Below are 15,411 nucleotides of genomic sequence, written 5' to 3' on the forward strand. Positions count from 1 at the left end.
TATCTAAAATATACATATCCACTGGCAGACATAACTTTAAATTTTGTGAGTATTAATGTGTTTGGTGTTTTAAAATACTCTTTCCTACCTTGAGAGTCACTAATAAGAGAAGCAGGAGGGATTCTAAATAACAACAACAACAACAATAACGAAAGTACTGAAAATCATTGGCTAAAATGCTTGCCGATTTCCAGGTGCCAGACATCAGCCCTGATGTTACATTGCTTTTTAATTCTGCCCCAAGAGATTGTGCTAGCTTTTATTGGTTTCATATTTTGCATTAAAGGGTAATTGATAAGAGTTTATTTCCATAAGCTGGTTATGTAAAGGCACTGTGGAGTGGAGAGGGTGTTGGAGACATTATTACCTAATAAAAATACAAGAAATATTCTCCCATTTTCTTCTGAATAGCTTATCTGAGATGTACTTCTCATTCCCAGATTTTAAGAGACTATTAACTTTGCAAGGCATATTAACTTTTACTGCAAGTAAAGTTGTGAAGTGGCTGCGTTGTCACTACAAACAGAAAGAATAAAGTACAGAAATTCTGAGACAGAGACAATACTTTTAAAGACATTGAAACAGTTTTGTGTGTTGAAAATTCTATATTTTACTAATATTCAGCATACAAAAGTAATTTTTTGTGCGGGGAGGAAAAATCTAAGCTTCAGCAGTGGAACAGACTCCCTCGGTAGGTGGTGGAAGTCTTTAAGCAGAGGTTGGATGGCCATCAGTCCTGGATACTTTAATTGAGATTCCTTTATTGCAGGTGTCTGGACTACATCACCCTTGGAGTCTCAATGCTACAATTCTGTGATTCTATAAATACAAGTCTTACTATTGAAAAAACAACTTTTAGGCTTCAGTCCAGGGTGTACTTACTTGAGAGTAAGTTCATTTGTAAATTAATGGGACCTACATTCAAATAATATGCATGTGGGGGCAGGCTGTTTAAGGAGCTGCTTGGGGGGGAAAGCTTCAAGCTGTTGTGTCCTTATATTTGCACAATGTCCCCATGCCCTCAATAAGCAGTAAAGAATAGTAGTGAAGTGTACAACAGAATTTCTGCAGAACCTTTTGAAGGGTTTAGGGGGTGGTTTGCAGAAACACATTGAAGGGAAAGAGCTAATCATAAGGGACTATCCTTCATGCTTTTCCCATTCTTTAATAAAACATGGTTATCACCTCTTCTGACTTCCTTTGATTTACACTGCTCAGAGGATGAGAGATGACTTTCTGCAGATGACATTTGTTTCACTTGTGTTAACAGTAATTTTTCACACGACTTCTCTCCAGGTGGACTTAGAAAGAAGAAACGTGAACTGGTTATAAATGCAAACAGGAAAAGCATGCAAGCTAAAAGCATCCACTTGCTGGTGGCCCTGGGCTATAATCAGCTGGAGGCGACAAGAGTAGGATATTATAATGTACCACACATTATTAAGGCAGAAGGCAAGTCTGTGAAGGCTACACAGAGATGCTTTTTCTTGCCATTTTGTATATTTACAAATTAATTGGTACAGTTAGAGGTCTGTGGTTGATGTGTCTCCCCTGTGCTCAGTCTCTTACACAAAATTATCATTTGGGGATGCTTGTAATTTAAGACTGCTAAGGAATTACCTGGCATAAATCTTGGCTACTGTAATACACCTAAAGATAAGAACATAGGAAGAAACCTGCTGGGTCATACAAAAAGGTCTATCTAGTTCAGCTCAACAAATGCCAATTGGAGGCACCTGAAAAGGTAATGGTTGAATTACAATTACATCTAAACCAAAGATCATCATGGTCCAGAAAAATGTTGCCCTAAGTCCATAAAAAGCAGAGTTACAGGGTGTGGCAGAGGCATGACAGGACAAGGAGAGGCTTACACCCACTCCAAACCCCTTTCAGCCCAGTCATGTGACCTGGCAACCCTGTGGAACTGGGGTCAGCAAACCTTTTCAGCAGGGGGCTGGTCCACTGTCCCTCAGACCTTGTGGGGGACCAGACTATATTTTGGAAAACAAAAACAAAAATGAATTCCTATGCCCCACAAATAACCCAGAGCTGGATTTTAAATAAAAGGACACATTCTACTCATGTAAAAACACACTGATTCTTGGACCATCCATGGGCTGGATTTAGAAGGCGATTGGGCCGGATCCAGCCCCGGGCCTTAGTTTGTCTACCCATGCTGTGGAACTAAGCCGGCCAAAAAGATGGTGCAAGTCAAATTCCTCCTAAATTAAGCCCCCATAATTTACGCCATCAACGTCAGATTCTTGTATTTAGGATTGTTTTGTTAATCACGTGCAATCTTAAGTATTATATTACCTATTTATTAATGTTGCACAATATTTTAATAGTCTTTTTTTCCTTCAAGATTGAGATGCAGAAGCATCTTCTCACTGGTGTAGTCAGATTTCCTTCCTCATGCGTCCTTAACTTTTTTCATTCCTCTATATATGTTCACAGCCACTCAACCACTACGCCTTATCTTCTGAGGGCTGAAGTTTAACTCTGAAATTAAAGGAAGGACAAAAGGCACATGGTAGGAGCAAAGACTGGTTTTGTCTCCACACTGGCTTGTCTCCAGTAACTTGGCCCCAGTCATTGACCCCAATTTTAAAGCCAGATTTCTGTACCCCTGCATATAAGTAAAATAAACAGCATTATTAAACAGTAGCGATAATGTAAGCTCCAAAGTTGCTAGGGTTTGCAAGTGATTTAGAATGAAATGTATTTGCAGAGGGAAGGAAATAATAAATAAATCTCCCTTTTAAAATAGCAATCTAAATAATAATTTATAGCTACTGGTAGAACTTGAGGCCTCACATTATTTGTAGAACACCCTTATTTTCATTCTGCATTACATAATAACATTATCATGTGAGCCTCTTAGGGACAGGTTTTTTTGTTTTGTTTTGTTGCAATAAATCCACAGTGGTAAAAGTTACATGTTCCGCTTTAAGTCCCTAGAAAGAATGTTGACTAAGAATTACAGTAAACACAAACTTCCTCCATCATCTGAATGCGTTCAGAGGCCTAGAACAGCAATTTGTCTGTCCAGTTTACCTGCTCTTATGATCCCAAGTCCTGACAATGAATTCTTCCATGGCATCCATGTTGCAACCTTCCAGCAAAGCAGCCTTCCACCAAATTTCAGTTGAATTGATCACCAGTCCAGCTTTTCTTCCTGAGTTTTTGCAAAGTGTGGAGAGGAGTTATGTGGCCCAATTATTCTGGTTCTCTTTTTAAATTATCAGTTATTGGGAAAGCTCATGCTTTTGTACTTGGATTATTTAGGAGTTGCCCATACATCAGTAGAAAGCTTGCTTTCAAGGGATGATACCCAATGTTAGTCATCCTCAGAGTAGTGCTGTTGAAATGAGCGAACTTCAAAGTTAACTTTTTAAAATGTCCCTGTCTCTTGCAAGCTGGCAGTGTTTTGAAAGTGGCAGATTATTCACCATTCAGCTGCCGCCGTTGCCCATTTAGGATTACCCTCTTGGCCTTCTTATACATTAGAAAGATGTAGGGCCACCCCTAGATATAGTGGTCCTCAGAGGGAAGTGTTATAATGAAGGTACTACACACTTGAGCTAAGGGCCACTATTCTAACATTTGTATAGAGTACTAGGAAGGTTGAAGGCTGACCTGTTTTGTGTGCCCCCACCAAATGCTATATGTGGGCATAGCTTCAGTGTGGCCAATTTAACTGACATTCTGCTTATGATGAGGCTTTTTGTTCCATAACCCTCCTTACTTTAATTATACATAACTGCCTGCCATCCTATCAGATTTCAGTTCCTGTCCCTTTACCTGGACTCCCATTCACTGTCAGATCTCCTTGCAAGTGAGTTTTACTCACTTGTCCCCATGACTCCATAATGCTGTTTCCTTTTCCTTTAACTGGACTACCAGGATCTGGAGCTTGAAGGCCATTTCACAAGTGACAACAATGAGAACAAACGTCAAATATTGCAGCGCTGGTGTGGAAGAGAGTTAGAACCAAGTTCATACTGTCTAGTGTTCCATTTAGCTTTACGGCCCTATTTGAATTTGGTTGTACAGGCAACCATTTTACCATGCATCTGCATCACTTGTAAATACGTTTATGTCCTCTTTCTAGCAATCTCTTCTTAATTTGCTTCCTTGGTATTTACTTCAGACTGAAGTAACAGGAGGCATGAGTGGGTTGATACTCTATATACTACTCACCACTCATTTAAGAAACCCAAGCAGAAACCCCCCAAAAAGGAAGATTGTGTCATTTTTATTACTGTGTTTTCAGTATCTATTCAAGATAATTGAGTGGCTTAATAGATAGCAGCTGCTGCAGCATTCCAGTACAGTTTAGCAAAGTAAAATGTGTGTGCTATTTTTACTGGTATATTTTGTGTATGGTGTATCCAAGTCAATTAGCTGAAGCCCAATTATATAATCATGTTTTAATCATAGGCTGGTGTAAATTGAAATAATATGTTATCAAGAACATCAGAGGGATCCTACTCAGTAGCATTCAAAGGCATGGATTTGTGGCTGACCCCTGGGCCTCCCTTGGTTTCAGCCATAAATGATATGTGGAGTGGCACACAGGTGACCTACTAAATACACCTCTGGGAAAGGTGCCAGATACACTGCATGGAAGCATGCTGGAATTTTTAAAAAATAAAAATAGAAACCTTTAGTGGCTTAATTCTTATTTGTGTGGGGAATGTAGAATACTTTGAAATGTGGTAAGGATGCCCACAACATAGCATGTGAAACAATTTATTGCTTTTATTTCTGCGGCCCAGCTTACTTGCTACAGCTACCTCTATTTCTTTTTACTAAATAAGATTGCTCATGCTGAATGCGCTTCTGGCATGGTGCCCCTTGCTCCTTGCTTGAACCATGCTGTAGGACTTACTAAAGTGTGGTCCAGAGACCACAAGTGGACTGTGGGCTTCATTCAGATGGTCTGTTGTGGCAGCTCTGCAGAGAGGCATAGCTACACATTTGTGAAGAACTCTTGTGTGTGAGTGAGTGTGCTCTCTCTTTCACACACACAATGGCTGCTCTGTCATTCTCCAAATTTTGTGGTCTGCCCAGGAGGTGATTGGGATGGACAGGAAATGATTGGCGGTGGGGAGAGAGATTTGCCTTTCTCAGAGGACTAGAGCTGCAACTGGCACCAAGATGGAGGAATCTCCTGAGTAGGAAAAAGCTGACAAGGCCTGAAAGGAATAGAGAGTCAATACATTGGCAGAATCAGGACGAATGTTGAATCTGTCCCAATACTCAAGCTGACAAATATTACACTGAATATTAAAGAGCTTTGTTTAACACAACAGGCGTGCCTATCACATTAAAATATTCTATTGGTTTTGCTTGTATTTTATTGCCTCTTTTATTTCTTACTATACTTGCTGTATTAAAATGTAAATGGACATTCAGTCCTAGCAGATATTTCCATCTGAGGATATTCAGCATTCCTCCCTCTTCAAGCACAACAAGAAACAACCTACTGTATATCGTATTTCTCTAGTACTAGTGAAGACTCTGGCGTGAACTTCTTGATCTGGTGTGATGCTACACCAAGTGCGCAATTGTTCCAATTGCTCAGGAAACAAAACAGTGACAAAATAGTTCCTACCTTCTATGAGAACGTAAGAAAAAGAAGTAAATTTGTATGGGATTAAAACAGGGCCTAAGAGAGATCTAGAGAGCTGGCTAAGAGGAAAACTCAGGGCCTGTCCACACTTTTGCCTATGACTAGAGAGCACAGGTCTGAGTGGTTTTGCCTTTGCCCCACTACTTTCTCACAGAAAAGCCAATCTTTAGCGCTAAATCAGAACAAATGGCAATCTGTGGAAAACCCACTTGCTGTTTGTGGATTTTGCTGAGGGAAATGGAAGCAGGGCAAACGGAAGTGTAGATGGGCTCTCAGAAGACAGCAGATTTGAAGCAAAATAGCTGAAGGCACAGGGGAGAGTAATTACAGGAGCCTGAAGGGCAGGGCAGGCAGAGGAGAAAAAGGCTCAGGACTATTCATTAGGATGCCATGGTGGCATAGGGGGTTGCAGGTCTAGGTTCTAAGAGGAGTTCTGAACCTTTTCAGAGTCTTATAGAAGGAGAGATTCTCCAGCATTGTGACCTGCCAATGTTAAGGAGAAAGGGAGCGGAATGGCAAGGATCTCTCACATAGATATGAATAACCATATATATTACAGATTCAGGTTTACTCATAGAGTTGAACAGGGCTTACTTCAAGCAGATATGCTAGGATTGTGGTTTAAATGTAAGCATTTGACCAAATATATAAATACTTGGTTATTTTTAAAGACTTCGCTTCACTCTAGTTATTAAACTTCTGACATTTCAATTCTCTTTGAGAGGTTTAAAACTTTTCTTGTTTCAAGATCAAGAGAAAACTCATAAGCTTTGTACCCAACTGTTTGAAAGAATATAAACAGTTCTAGACAGTTTGCAAAGTTTAAGTGGTACAAAATGATGAAAAAGCCTTTGTAGTTGACATACTGTCATAAACATGTTTTGTTTACTGTTTTCACTTCTTTTTCTCAAGACTCTGTTAAAATATTATTTACTGACATTGTAATATTCTTTTATTTTTGTAACTATTGGGATTAGCCTAAAAAGGCAATGGGAAACATAGCATCAATATTTTTGAACATTAATGAATGTCCACGTTTATAGAGTTAAATTCCCTCTTTTTTCCTTAAAGGAATTGAGTTAGTAATGTAGTGTAGGTTTTTCATATGGCTATTAATGGAGAAGAAACAACTTTTAGTAAATAAAGGCTGGGGTGGGGGGCAAAGTTATTGTGTCCCAGGAATAACTGTCTAAAATACATCAGCTAACTGTTTGAGAAGGAGATTTTTACCACTGCATCTTGGTTTATATGACTGTTGCAAAATGTACCTGGGCTCAGTGTATGAATCTTGAAAACTTGTTTTATAAAATGATTAATTCCTTGATCTTAGGAATTGCTGTCTTGGAAAATAACTCATAAGATCACTCAGAAGACCCCATGCATTGTGTCCTGATGAGTGGCATTCCACCATTAAGTCAAGGTGCCTCTAGATCAGCCTTCCGCAACCTTGGCCCTCCAGATGTTTTTTGGCCTACAACTCCCATTATCCCTAGCTAGCAGGACCAGTGGTCAGGGATGATGGGAATTGTAGTCTCAAAAAACATCTGGAGGGCCCAGGTTCAGGAAGCCTGCTCTAGATGTTGCACTAGTGTAGCATCAGGACAAGGTCAAACTTCACTGCCACACACACACAAAAAATGATATTGGCCACACTGACTCCACACGGAACCTTGTCTGTCACCTAGTCCTTTCAGCTCTCTCTTCCCACCCATAAATTTCCAGAGAACCCCAAGTCTCCTAAGAGCAGAGTTTGAAAAACTACTGGTGCATATTAACAAGATTCTGCTTTTCTGAAGAACCAAATACACTTATGTTGGCACTATACCAAAGAATTTGTAAAAATGATCAAGTCATGTATCCAAGATCTCCTGTAGATCTCCTGTAGATTTTATCCAGTTGTTTAGAGTACTGGGGCTTCTGTTTTATTGAGGCACCAGGACTCATTAAGATTCATTAGGGCTTGTTCACATTTGAATATTAATCACTTGCTGGCTGTCACATCAGGTGTGGTTAAATGTTTAATTGAACCTTCTTATTTATTTAGGAAGGTGGAAGTGGAGACATGGGTAGGTGGGGAAGAGTAAGTGATTATTTCAATTACATGTACTTTGGCTTAGTTAACAGGCAATTCAAACACAACACAATGCTTCTCAAAGGAATCAGTTCACACATTTGGCTGAGAATCATAAAAGTGTTGTGTAATTAATTATTGAGAGATAAAGCAATGAATATGGCTGTTTAAACTAGCCCACAATTGTTTCTTAAAAGAACAGTAGCTTTTATTAAAGGAAGCAGCAGCACCCACCTTTCCTTCCACACCTAATGTTGGTCCTCCACTGTTTATTTGTCTGGTTTATATCACTCTTCCACGTATTTTGGGTGGTGTTTTTGTCTACTACCAACCGGCTGTAGACACTTGCAGCTGCAAGTCAGCTTTGTTCTGAGAGATTTTAAGGCTATGTAAGTCAGTAATTTTCCCATGCACGTTTTTGACTACAGAGGTTTTTTTGGTTTTTTTGCAACAAGATCACTCAAGATCACTGAGCCAGTGTGGTGTAGTGGTTAAGAGCGGTAGACTCGTAATCTGGGGGACCGGGTTCGTGTCCCCGCTCTTCCGCATGCAGCTGCTGGGTGACCTTGGGCCAGTCACACTTCTCTGAAGTCTCTCAGCCCCACTCACCTCACAGAGTGTTTGTTGTGGGGGAGGAAGGGAAAGGAGAATGTTAGCCGCTTTGAGACTCCTTCGGGTAGTGATAAAGCGGGATATCAAATCCAATCCAAAGTGGTGAATTGAGATTCTAATTCAGGGTTCTGAACTTCACATGACTTTAAGATTATTGGCAAGGAAGAGAAAGGACCACTTTAAAATATAGATGTAAAATCATGCTTGTTCAGAATCAGTACTGTTTTCTCTATCAATTAGTACTTAATTGACTTTGGTAGAATTCCTGTATAAAGAAGACTTTCTAAAATAACAAGGAACTGACATTTAATTCAATTTTAAAAATATATATTGAGGGACCATTTGGGAAACATTCATATAACAGCGTATGTAACAGTGAAGTTCCTGCTTATGCATAGCATATTAATAATAATAAAATCACTGCTGGATGCATTACTACTGTGGCTTTGAACCACTTGTCTGTGGACTTGTGCCAGTCCACAAAGTGCTTACTACTGGTTCTTGGCAAGTGAGCTTGTTCGACTTCCTGGTATTTGCGCAACTATCTTCCCTCTAGAAGCATTCAGAGCCTGAGCCTCTTGGCACTAACAGATTGACTTTGGCTGTAATTAATAGAAAGGAAGGACACTGCAAGTGCAGCAGACTCTTAATTAAAAAAAAAAAATCATGCCAAAATATATCTGCATGATACATGCTCAAATCTGTAATGTTATTTTAAAAAATAGCCAGTCCACCATTTTAAGATGCAAACCCCTCCCCATGCTTAGAGGACCTAAGTTGTTACATTTCTCTGGGTGAACATGATATAAGTTTAAAAACTCAAAACTAACTCCTAAAGGCAATGAGGCATTTTGGAGAAGATCTGATTACATCACACATTCTAAGAAATTTGTTTTGGTTAAACATTTTAAAGTCCTCTGTTTATTTGAAGTGGCAGCTCAGAAAGTACATTCCATGGAAGCCTTCCCTTGCTACTTGTTTATTTTTGAGGGGGGAAATGCACAGCATAATCTACCAAGAACGTCTGCTAAAACATGCTTTTGTGCAAGCCCCATTAGTTTCAATGGAACTTATATGCAAAAAGCTTTTTAATGTATGTCATCAACTACAGGATATAACAAAGAATCTGGTGGCTCTTTAAGGACCATTGGATTTACTGTGGCAGAAGCTTTCATGGACTAGAACTCAGTTTATTAGATGTAGTTATGAAGAGTCATAATAAATCTGGCTGTGGCTTCAGCCTGTGTGTTGTTATGAGCATAGCCAGTGGAATCAAACCTTATAGAACCAAGGTGAGGAGAACTTGGATATTAGCTGGGTGAGACTGATAAAGAGATTATTTGGTTCCTAGATTCAAAAAGAAAAAAACAACACGCCAATGCACTACAGAGGGGAATAAAAATAAACCCAAAGCTCTGCAGGAAGACTACTTCTTTTCATAGCCTTATTCTTGATGTGAAAAATTCTGAAGGGTTGTGAAATTAAATGGCCGTTTACACAAATTCTTAGAATTTCCTCTCTTGTTAGGTACAGAATCCAAAATTTTACCATTATAAAAAGGAAGTGGTTTGTGATACCTTCAAGAGTAATGTATTTTCTATGGTGTAAGCCTTTGTAGGCTACAACTCAGGCTAACCCTCAGCTGGCATGCGCATATGCACAGAGATGTAAAGGAAACAAATGGAGAAGCTGGCGTCAGGTGGCAGTGAAGTGCAAAAAGTACAGTCTGAGACCATTCAAGCAGAGCTTAAAAGTATGCAAAACAAGCACAATGAATGTTCACAACTGCAGTAATTGGTGATTGTATAATTTTTTAAAATCTGGAGTGGCTAATCTTTTTTAGGACAGAGGACCACACTGACAAAGTAGGATGTGACCAAGCGGTTGTTTTTTTTAAAGGACAAATGGAGTGGGGCAGAAAGAAAGTATCATAATGAGGTAACCATGGGAACAGTCAGTAAAATATTATTTTTTTAAATTATAAATCAATCATTAATTTCTTTAAAAGGTAGGAGGTTTTCAGAAGGCCTCTGAGGGGGCACAAATAAACTTTTGTTTTCATGGCATCACAGCAGATGACTTGGGAGCAATCAATTGTGTGTATGTGTATATATATATATATATATACACACACACACACACACACACAATTGATTGCTCCTGAGTAATACTGAGTTAATTGCTCCTGAGTTAATATATATATATATATAAAATGTCTTAATATAAAAAGAATTAGATGGAAAATTTGGGAGGACCTTCAGGGGAACACAAGCCTCTTGTGGAGCCAAAGCTAGCCACCCCTGTCATAAGCATTGCTGAATTAGCACCAGTAGTGGGCCATCAAATGCAGTTCTGGGTAGGATGCTGTTACATGCCGGTTCCAGGCACTTACCCTGGGTCCATGTTCCCCTTTGGGAATAAGGTACAGCAGAGGCTATGGTGTCTTTATGATATATGGTTTATTTACACACACATGTATAAGCTGGGCCTACAATGGAGGCGTTCACAGCATAATCACCTTGCTTCTGTCATAGCCACAGCCTTGAATTCAAACAGAAATCAAACATCATTCTTTGCCACTCTGGCTTTCCAGCTTGCAACATTGCTTCTAGGTCACATTACAGCGAACTCTGTCATCAACTCCGGCTTTGTTCTTTTATCTAAAAGCTGCACGAGGGGCCCCACCCATTAGCCATCTGGCAGAGAAGCCTTCTCTCCATTGCTTTCATAATGGGGACCCATCACCCTAGGCGATTACCTCATGAGGAAGCTAGCCTGATTTGTCTTTTAGGACTTGCTGAATCCAGGGATTCCTAAGGCTTGATTAAATTCTAACACATGCTGGCCCCAGGGATTATAGGTGTCTGGCACCCACAAACTCATAAACAATATAATAATTGTTGCTAATATCCATTGTTGACAAATAATATAAACTCCTGAGATGCTGCTTGCGCTTCACCCAGTTGGTATTTATTATCTATTTTATATATTGCCAAACTTTTTAAAAATTAGAAGCACACATTCTACAATCAGAACTCTGCATCACACATAGTTTAAAACAGCCAGCAATCCATATGATTAAATTCAGTCCAGTCATAAATCTCACAAGGTAATGGTCGTAATGGTGGTAGAGTGGCCTTTACACATAAAGGCTCAAGTAAAAGAAGCCCTCAGTGAAAAGAGGGACATACTGCACAATCAAGACTACATGTCTGCAGACTTATACCACACACTACTCATCACAAACAACGGGTGAACATTCCTGCTCCTTTACCACACACAGATAATCAGCCAGGTGAGCGTGTGCAGACTCTTAACTGCTGTTGTTCCCAGGCAACACACACAACCCGAGGGAAGCATATATTAAGGATATTTTTTCTTCAAAAATGGTTTACTGGATATCATTCTTTTGTATGCTGTGACCATCCAAAACTGATTACATTGTTTTTATCTAGAAGAATTGTTGTGAAAACAGCATTTCCATTGAGTCTGACCAATTACTGCTATTGATTCCAGCCAATATTCACATACTGCCTGAAGGAAAACATATATTAAGGATGATTTTTCTTTATAGACTTCTCTGTTTGAGGTAATTCTTTTGTATGTTGTGCCACCTCCATAACTCACTTTTTTAAAAAATCTGGAAGAATGGCTTCAATAAGAACACTTCTGTATTACTAAAAATATGTGCGCTTGCAATTTTTTACATTGGAAGAAAAATATTACGACAATGTTGATGATATATCATGACTAAAAGATATATACAATTTGTGGTATTAACACTGTTACACATGCAGTACATATAGCACTGCTAATATGCCTAGCAGTCTACATATTTTGGCTTGATCCTTTCCTCTAAAGGAAAGGCTTTGGGGTGGGGCTTTTAATTTAGGAATGAAGTGAACAAGAGAGTGACATGGTAGAAGCTCATAAATTGTATGTAAGGTCTGGACAACATGGATAAAGAAATTTCTCTCTTGTAGGGTCATCCAATGCAATTTTTGGGTAACATTATTTCATTAGTTTTTAAGAACTATACAAAACAAACATACAGTGGTACCTCAGGTTAAGAACTTTATTTGTTCCGGAGGTCCGTACTTAATCTGAAACTGTTCTTAACCTGAAGCACCACTTTAGCTAATGGGGCCTCCCGCTGCCACTGCGCCACCGCCACACGGTTTCTGTTCTCATCCTGAAGCAAAGTTCTTAACCTGAAGCACTATTTCTGAGTTAGCAGAGTCTGTAACCTGAAGTTTATGTAACCTGAAGCGTATGTAACCCTAGGTACCACTGTATTCAAACCTGGAATACAGGTTATAGTAAACATATAAGCAGCAAAAAATCTTAACTTGGACATATGCAATATAAAATGTATACCTATGGCTGACTTTTCTGTATCCATATTTCTTAACTGAGCTTCGCTGAAAGGAGATTTGAGTAAGCCAGGAAGAGAATGGTAATCCAATACAATTGATTGGCAGTAAATTCTGGACAGACACAAAAGAAAGTGCTTCTTCATTATGTTCACAACAAACATGATACAGTGGTGCCTCGCAAGACGGAATTAATTCGTTCCGCGCGTTTTTTTGTCTAGCGAATTTTTCGTCTTGCAAAGCACGGTGTCAGAAAAGTTTTGGAAAAGCTTCAAAAATCACCCAAAACCTCAAAAAAGGCTACCACACCGCGTTCTATGAGTTGCTCCTCGAAGTCAAGTCGCAACTGTATTAACGGTGTTAAGAAAAAGGAAACAAACTTGCAAAAAACGCAAGACGTTTTCGTCTTGCGAAGCAAGCCCATAAGGAAATTTGTCTTGCGAAGCAGCTCAAAAACCGCAAAACCCTTTCGTCTAGCGAGTTTTTTGTCTTGCGAGGCATTCGTCTTGCGGGGCACCACTGTACTTTGTGCCACATCTGTGGTGCCAACTACTAGCTTAGATGATCTATCAATGACCAGTAAGTAAACATGGTCATATGGAACCTCCCAAGTTTAGAAGCAGTATGCCATTGAATAATGCTAGTTGCTAGGGAGCTGGAGTGCAGTAGGACTGCTGCCTTCATGCTCTGGTTGTAGGCTTTCTGGAAGCATCTGATTGGTTACTGGAATAACAGGAGGCTAGCCTGCATGGACCTTGGACTTTTGGTCTGATCAGCAGGGCTGTTTTGTACTCTTTATGTCCTTCCTCTTCATCAAATCCTTAGAATCAGGTTGCTTTTATTACCCTTTTGTCAATTAGCTCCAGATGGCAAAGCTGGGTAGCTTTCGTGAACGTTCAGCTTTGAGTTTGAACGGGGACAGTCTCAGACACCATGGCCTTCTATGACTAAAGTGAGATAGACCCAAAGATACTCTTTACTGATGGAACAGTAATGCCTCACTGTTTGGTCTAATCAGTTTTCTATGGAGGAAGGAACTGAAGTCTTAAATGTTTTATTTATTGTCATAGTGATTTCTTTGAGTAGCATTTTGGTGAGGTAGCTCCTGTTTACAAACATTTTAGCATTGGCATAGTATGTGTAGGAGTACTATATCTGTGTGTGCAGTTTTTCTTATAAGACAAGTTCATATTTTTATGAACACCAAATGCAAACACACACACACGCACAAGGTAAAATTCACAAACACACATTAAATTCCTGCTATGTTTATACATTTGTTTCTTTGTGTACGCAAGCAACACGAGATGAGGCTGACACTCTAGAAACACAAGTGAAAAGCATTGATTTCATTAAGAGAAAGGATGCTTACTCATAAGTAAGTGTCACTGCATTCCACGGTGCTTATGCTCAGGTACATGTGCATAGGATTGCGACCAAATGCTTTTTTATTATTTATTTAGTATATTTATATTCCACCCTTCTCCTAGGTTGGGATTCAAGGCAGCTTTACAACATTTAAAATATCATGATGAAATACATAGTAATAAAAACAAACTAGTTAAAATCAATAGTTGACTGCTTGTTAAGCTTTTGGGACTTTTTAGTTTAGAGAAGCGGTGACATGATGTTTATAAAATTATGCATGGCATTGAGAAAATGGATAGAGAAAAGTTTCTCTCCCTCTCTGATAACACTAGAACAGGCTTCCTCAACCTCGGCCCTCCAGTTGTTTTTGAGACTACAATTCCCAGCATCCTTGACAACTGGTCCTGCTAGCTAGGGATCATGGGAGTTAGAATCATAGAATCATAGAATCATAGAGTTGGAAGAGACCACAAGGGCCATCGAGTCCAACCCCCTGCCAAGCAGGAAACACCATCAGAGCACTCCTGACATATGGTTGTCAAGCCTCTGCTTAAAGACCTCTAAAGAAGGAGACTCCACCACACTCCTTGGCAGCAAATTCCACTGTCGAACAGCTCTTACTGTCAGGAAGTTCTTCCTAATGTTTAGGTGGAATCTTCTTTCTTGTAGTTTGGATCCATTGCTCCGTGTCCGCTTCTCTGGAGCAGCAGAAAACAACCTTTCTCCCTCCTCTATGTGACATCCTTTTATATATTTGAACATGGCTATCATATCACCCCTTAACCTCCTCTTCTGCAGGCTAAACATGCCCAGCTCCCTTAGCCGTTCCTCATAAGGCATCGTTTCCAGGCCTTTGACCATTTTGGTTGCCCTCCTCTGGACACGTTCCAGTTTGTCAGTGTCCCTCTTGAATTGTGGTGCCCAGAACTGGACACAGTACTCCAGGTGTGGTCTGACCAGAGCAGAATACAGTGGCACTATTACTTCCCTTGATCTAGATGCTATACTCCTATTGATGCAGCCCAGAATTGCATTGGCTTTTTTAGCTGCCGCGTCACACTGTTGGCTCATGTCAAGTTTGTGGTCAACCAAGACTCCTAGATCCTTTTCACATGTACTGCTCTCAAGCCAGGTGTCACCCATCTTGTATTTGTGCCTCTCATTTTTTTTGCCCAAGTGCAATACTTTACATTTCTCCCTGTTAAAATTCATCTTGTTTGTTTTTGCCCAGTTCTCTAATCTGTCAAGGTCGTTTTGAAGTGTGATCCTGTCCTCTGGGGTGTTAGCCACCCCTCCCAGTTTGGTGCCATCTGCAAATTTGATCAGGATGCCCTTGAGTCCATCATCCA

At 39.8% G+C, this 15,411-nt stretch overlaps 1 protein-coding gene and 1 long non-coding RNA gene across 30 annotated transcripts in view; one reads left to right on the forward strand and one right to left on the reverse strand.

Annotated features, from left to right (window-relative positions):
• The window catches only part of CACNA1D (calcium voltage-gated channel subunit alpha1 D), a 201,710-nt gene that overhangs the window by 31,399 nt on the left and 154,900 nt on the right, over positions 1 to 15,411 (forward strand). The window lies entirely within an intron of this gene.
• On the reverse strand, positions 670 to 5,950 carry LOC309525476. Of its 2 annotated transcripts, none has more exons than XR_014216326.1 (3): positions 5,848 to 5,950; positions 3,058 to 3,178; positions 670 to 2,502 (listed from the first exon to the last, which is right to left on the reverse strand). It is a non-coding gene; the product is annotated as an uncharacterized lncRNA (long non-coding RNA). The 2 variants fall into 2 exon arrangements; XR_014216327.1 differs by lacking the exon at positions 5,848 to 5,950 and adding an exon at positions 3,854 to 4,622.

Source organism: Podarcis vaucheri, assembly GCF_965113315.1.
Source record: "Podarcis vaucheri genome assembly, chromosome: 2".
Taxonomy (NCBI): Eukaryota; Metazoa; Chordata; class Lepidosauria; order Squamata; family Lacertidae; genus Podarcis; species Podarcis vaucheri.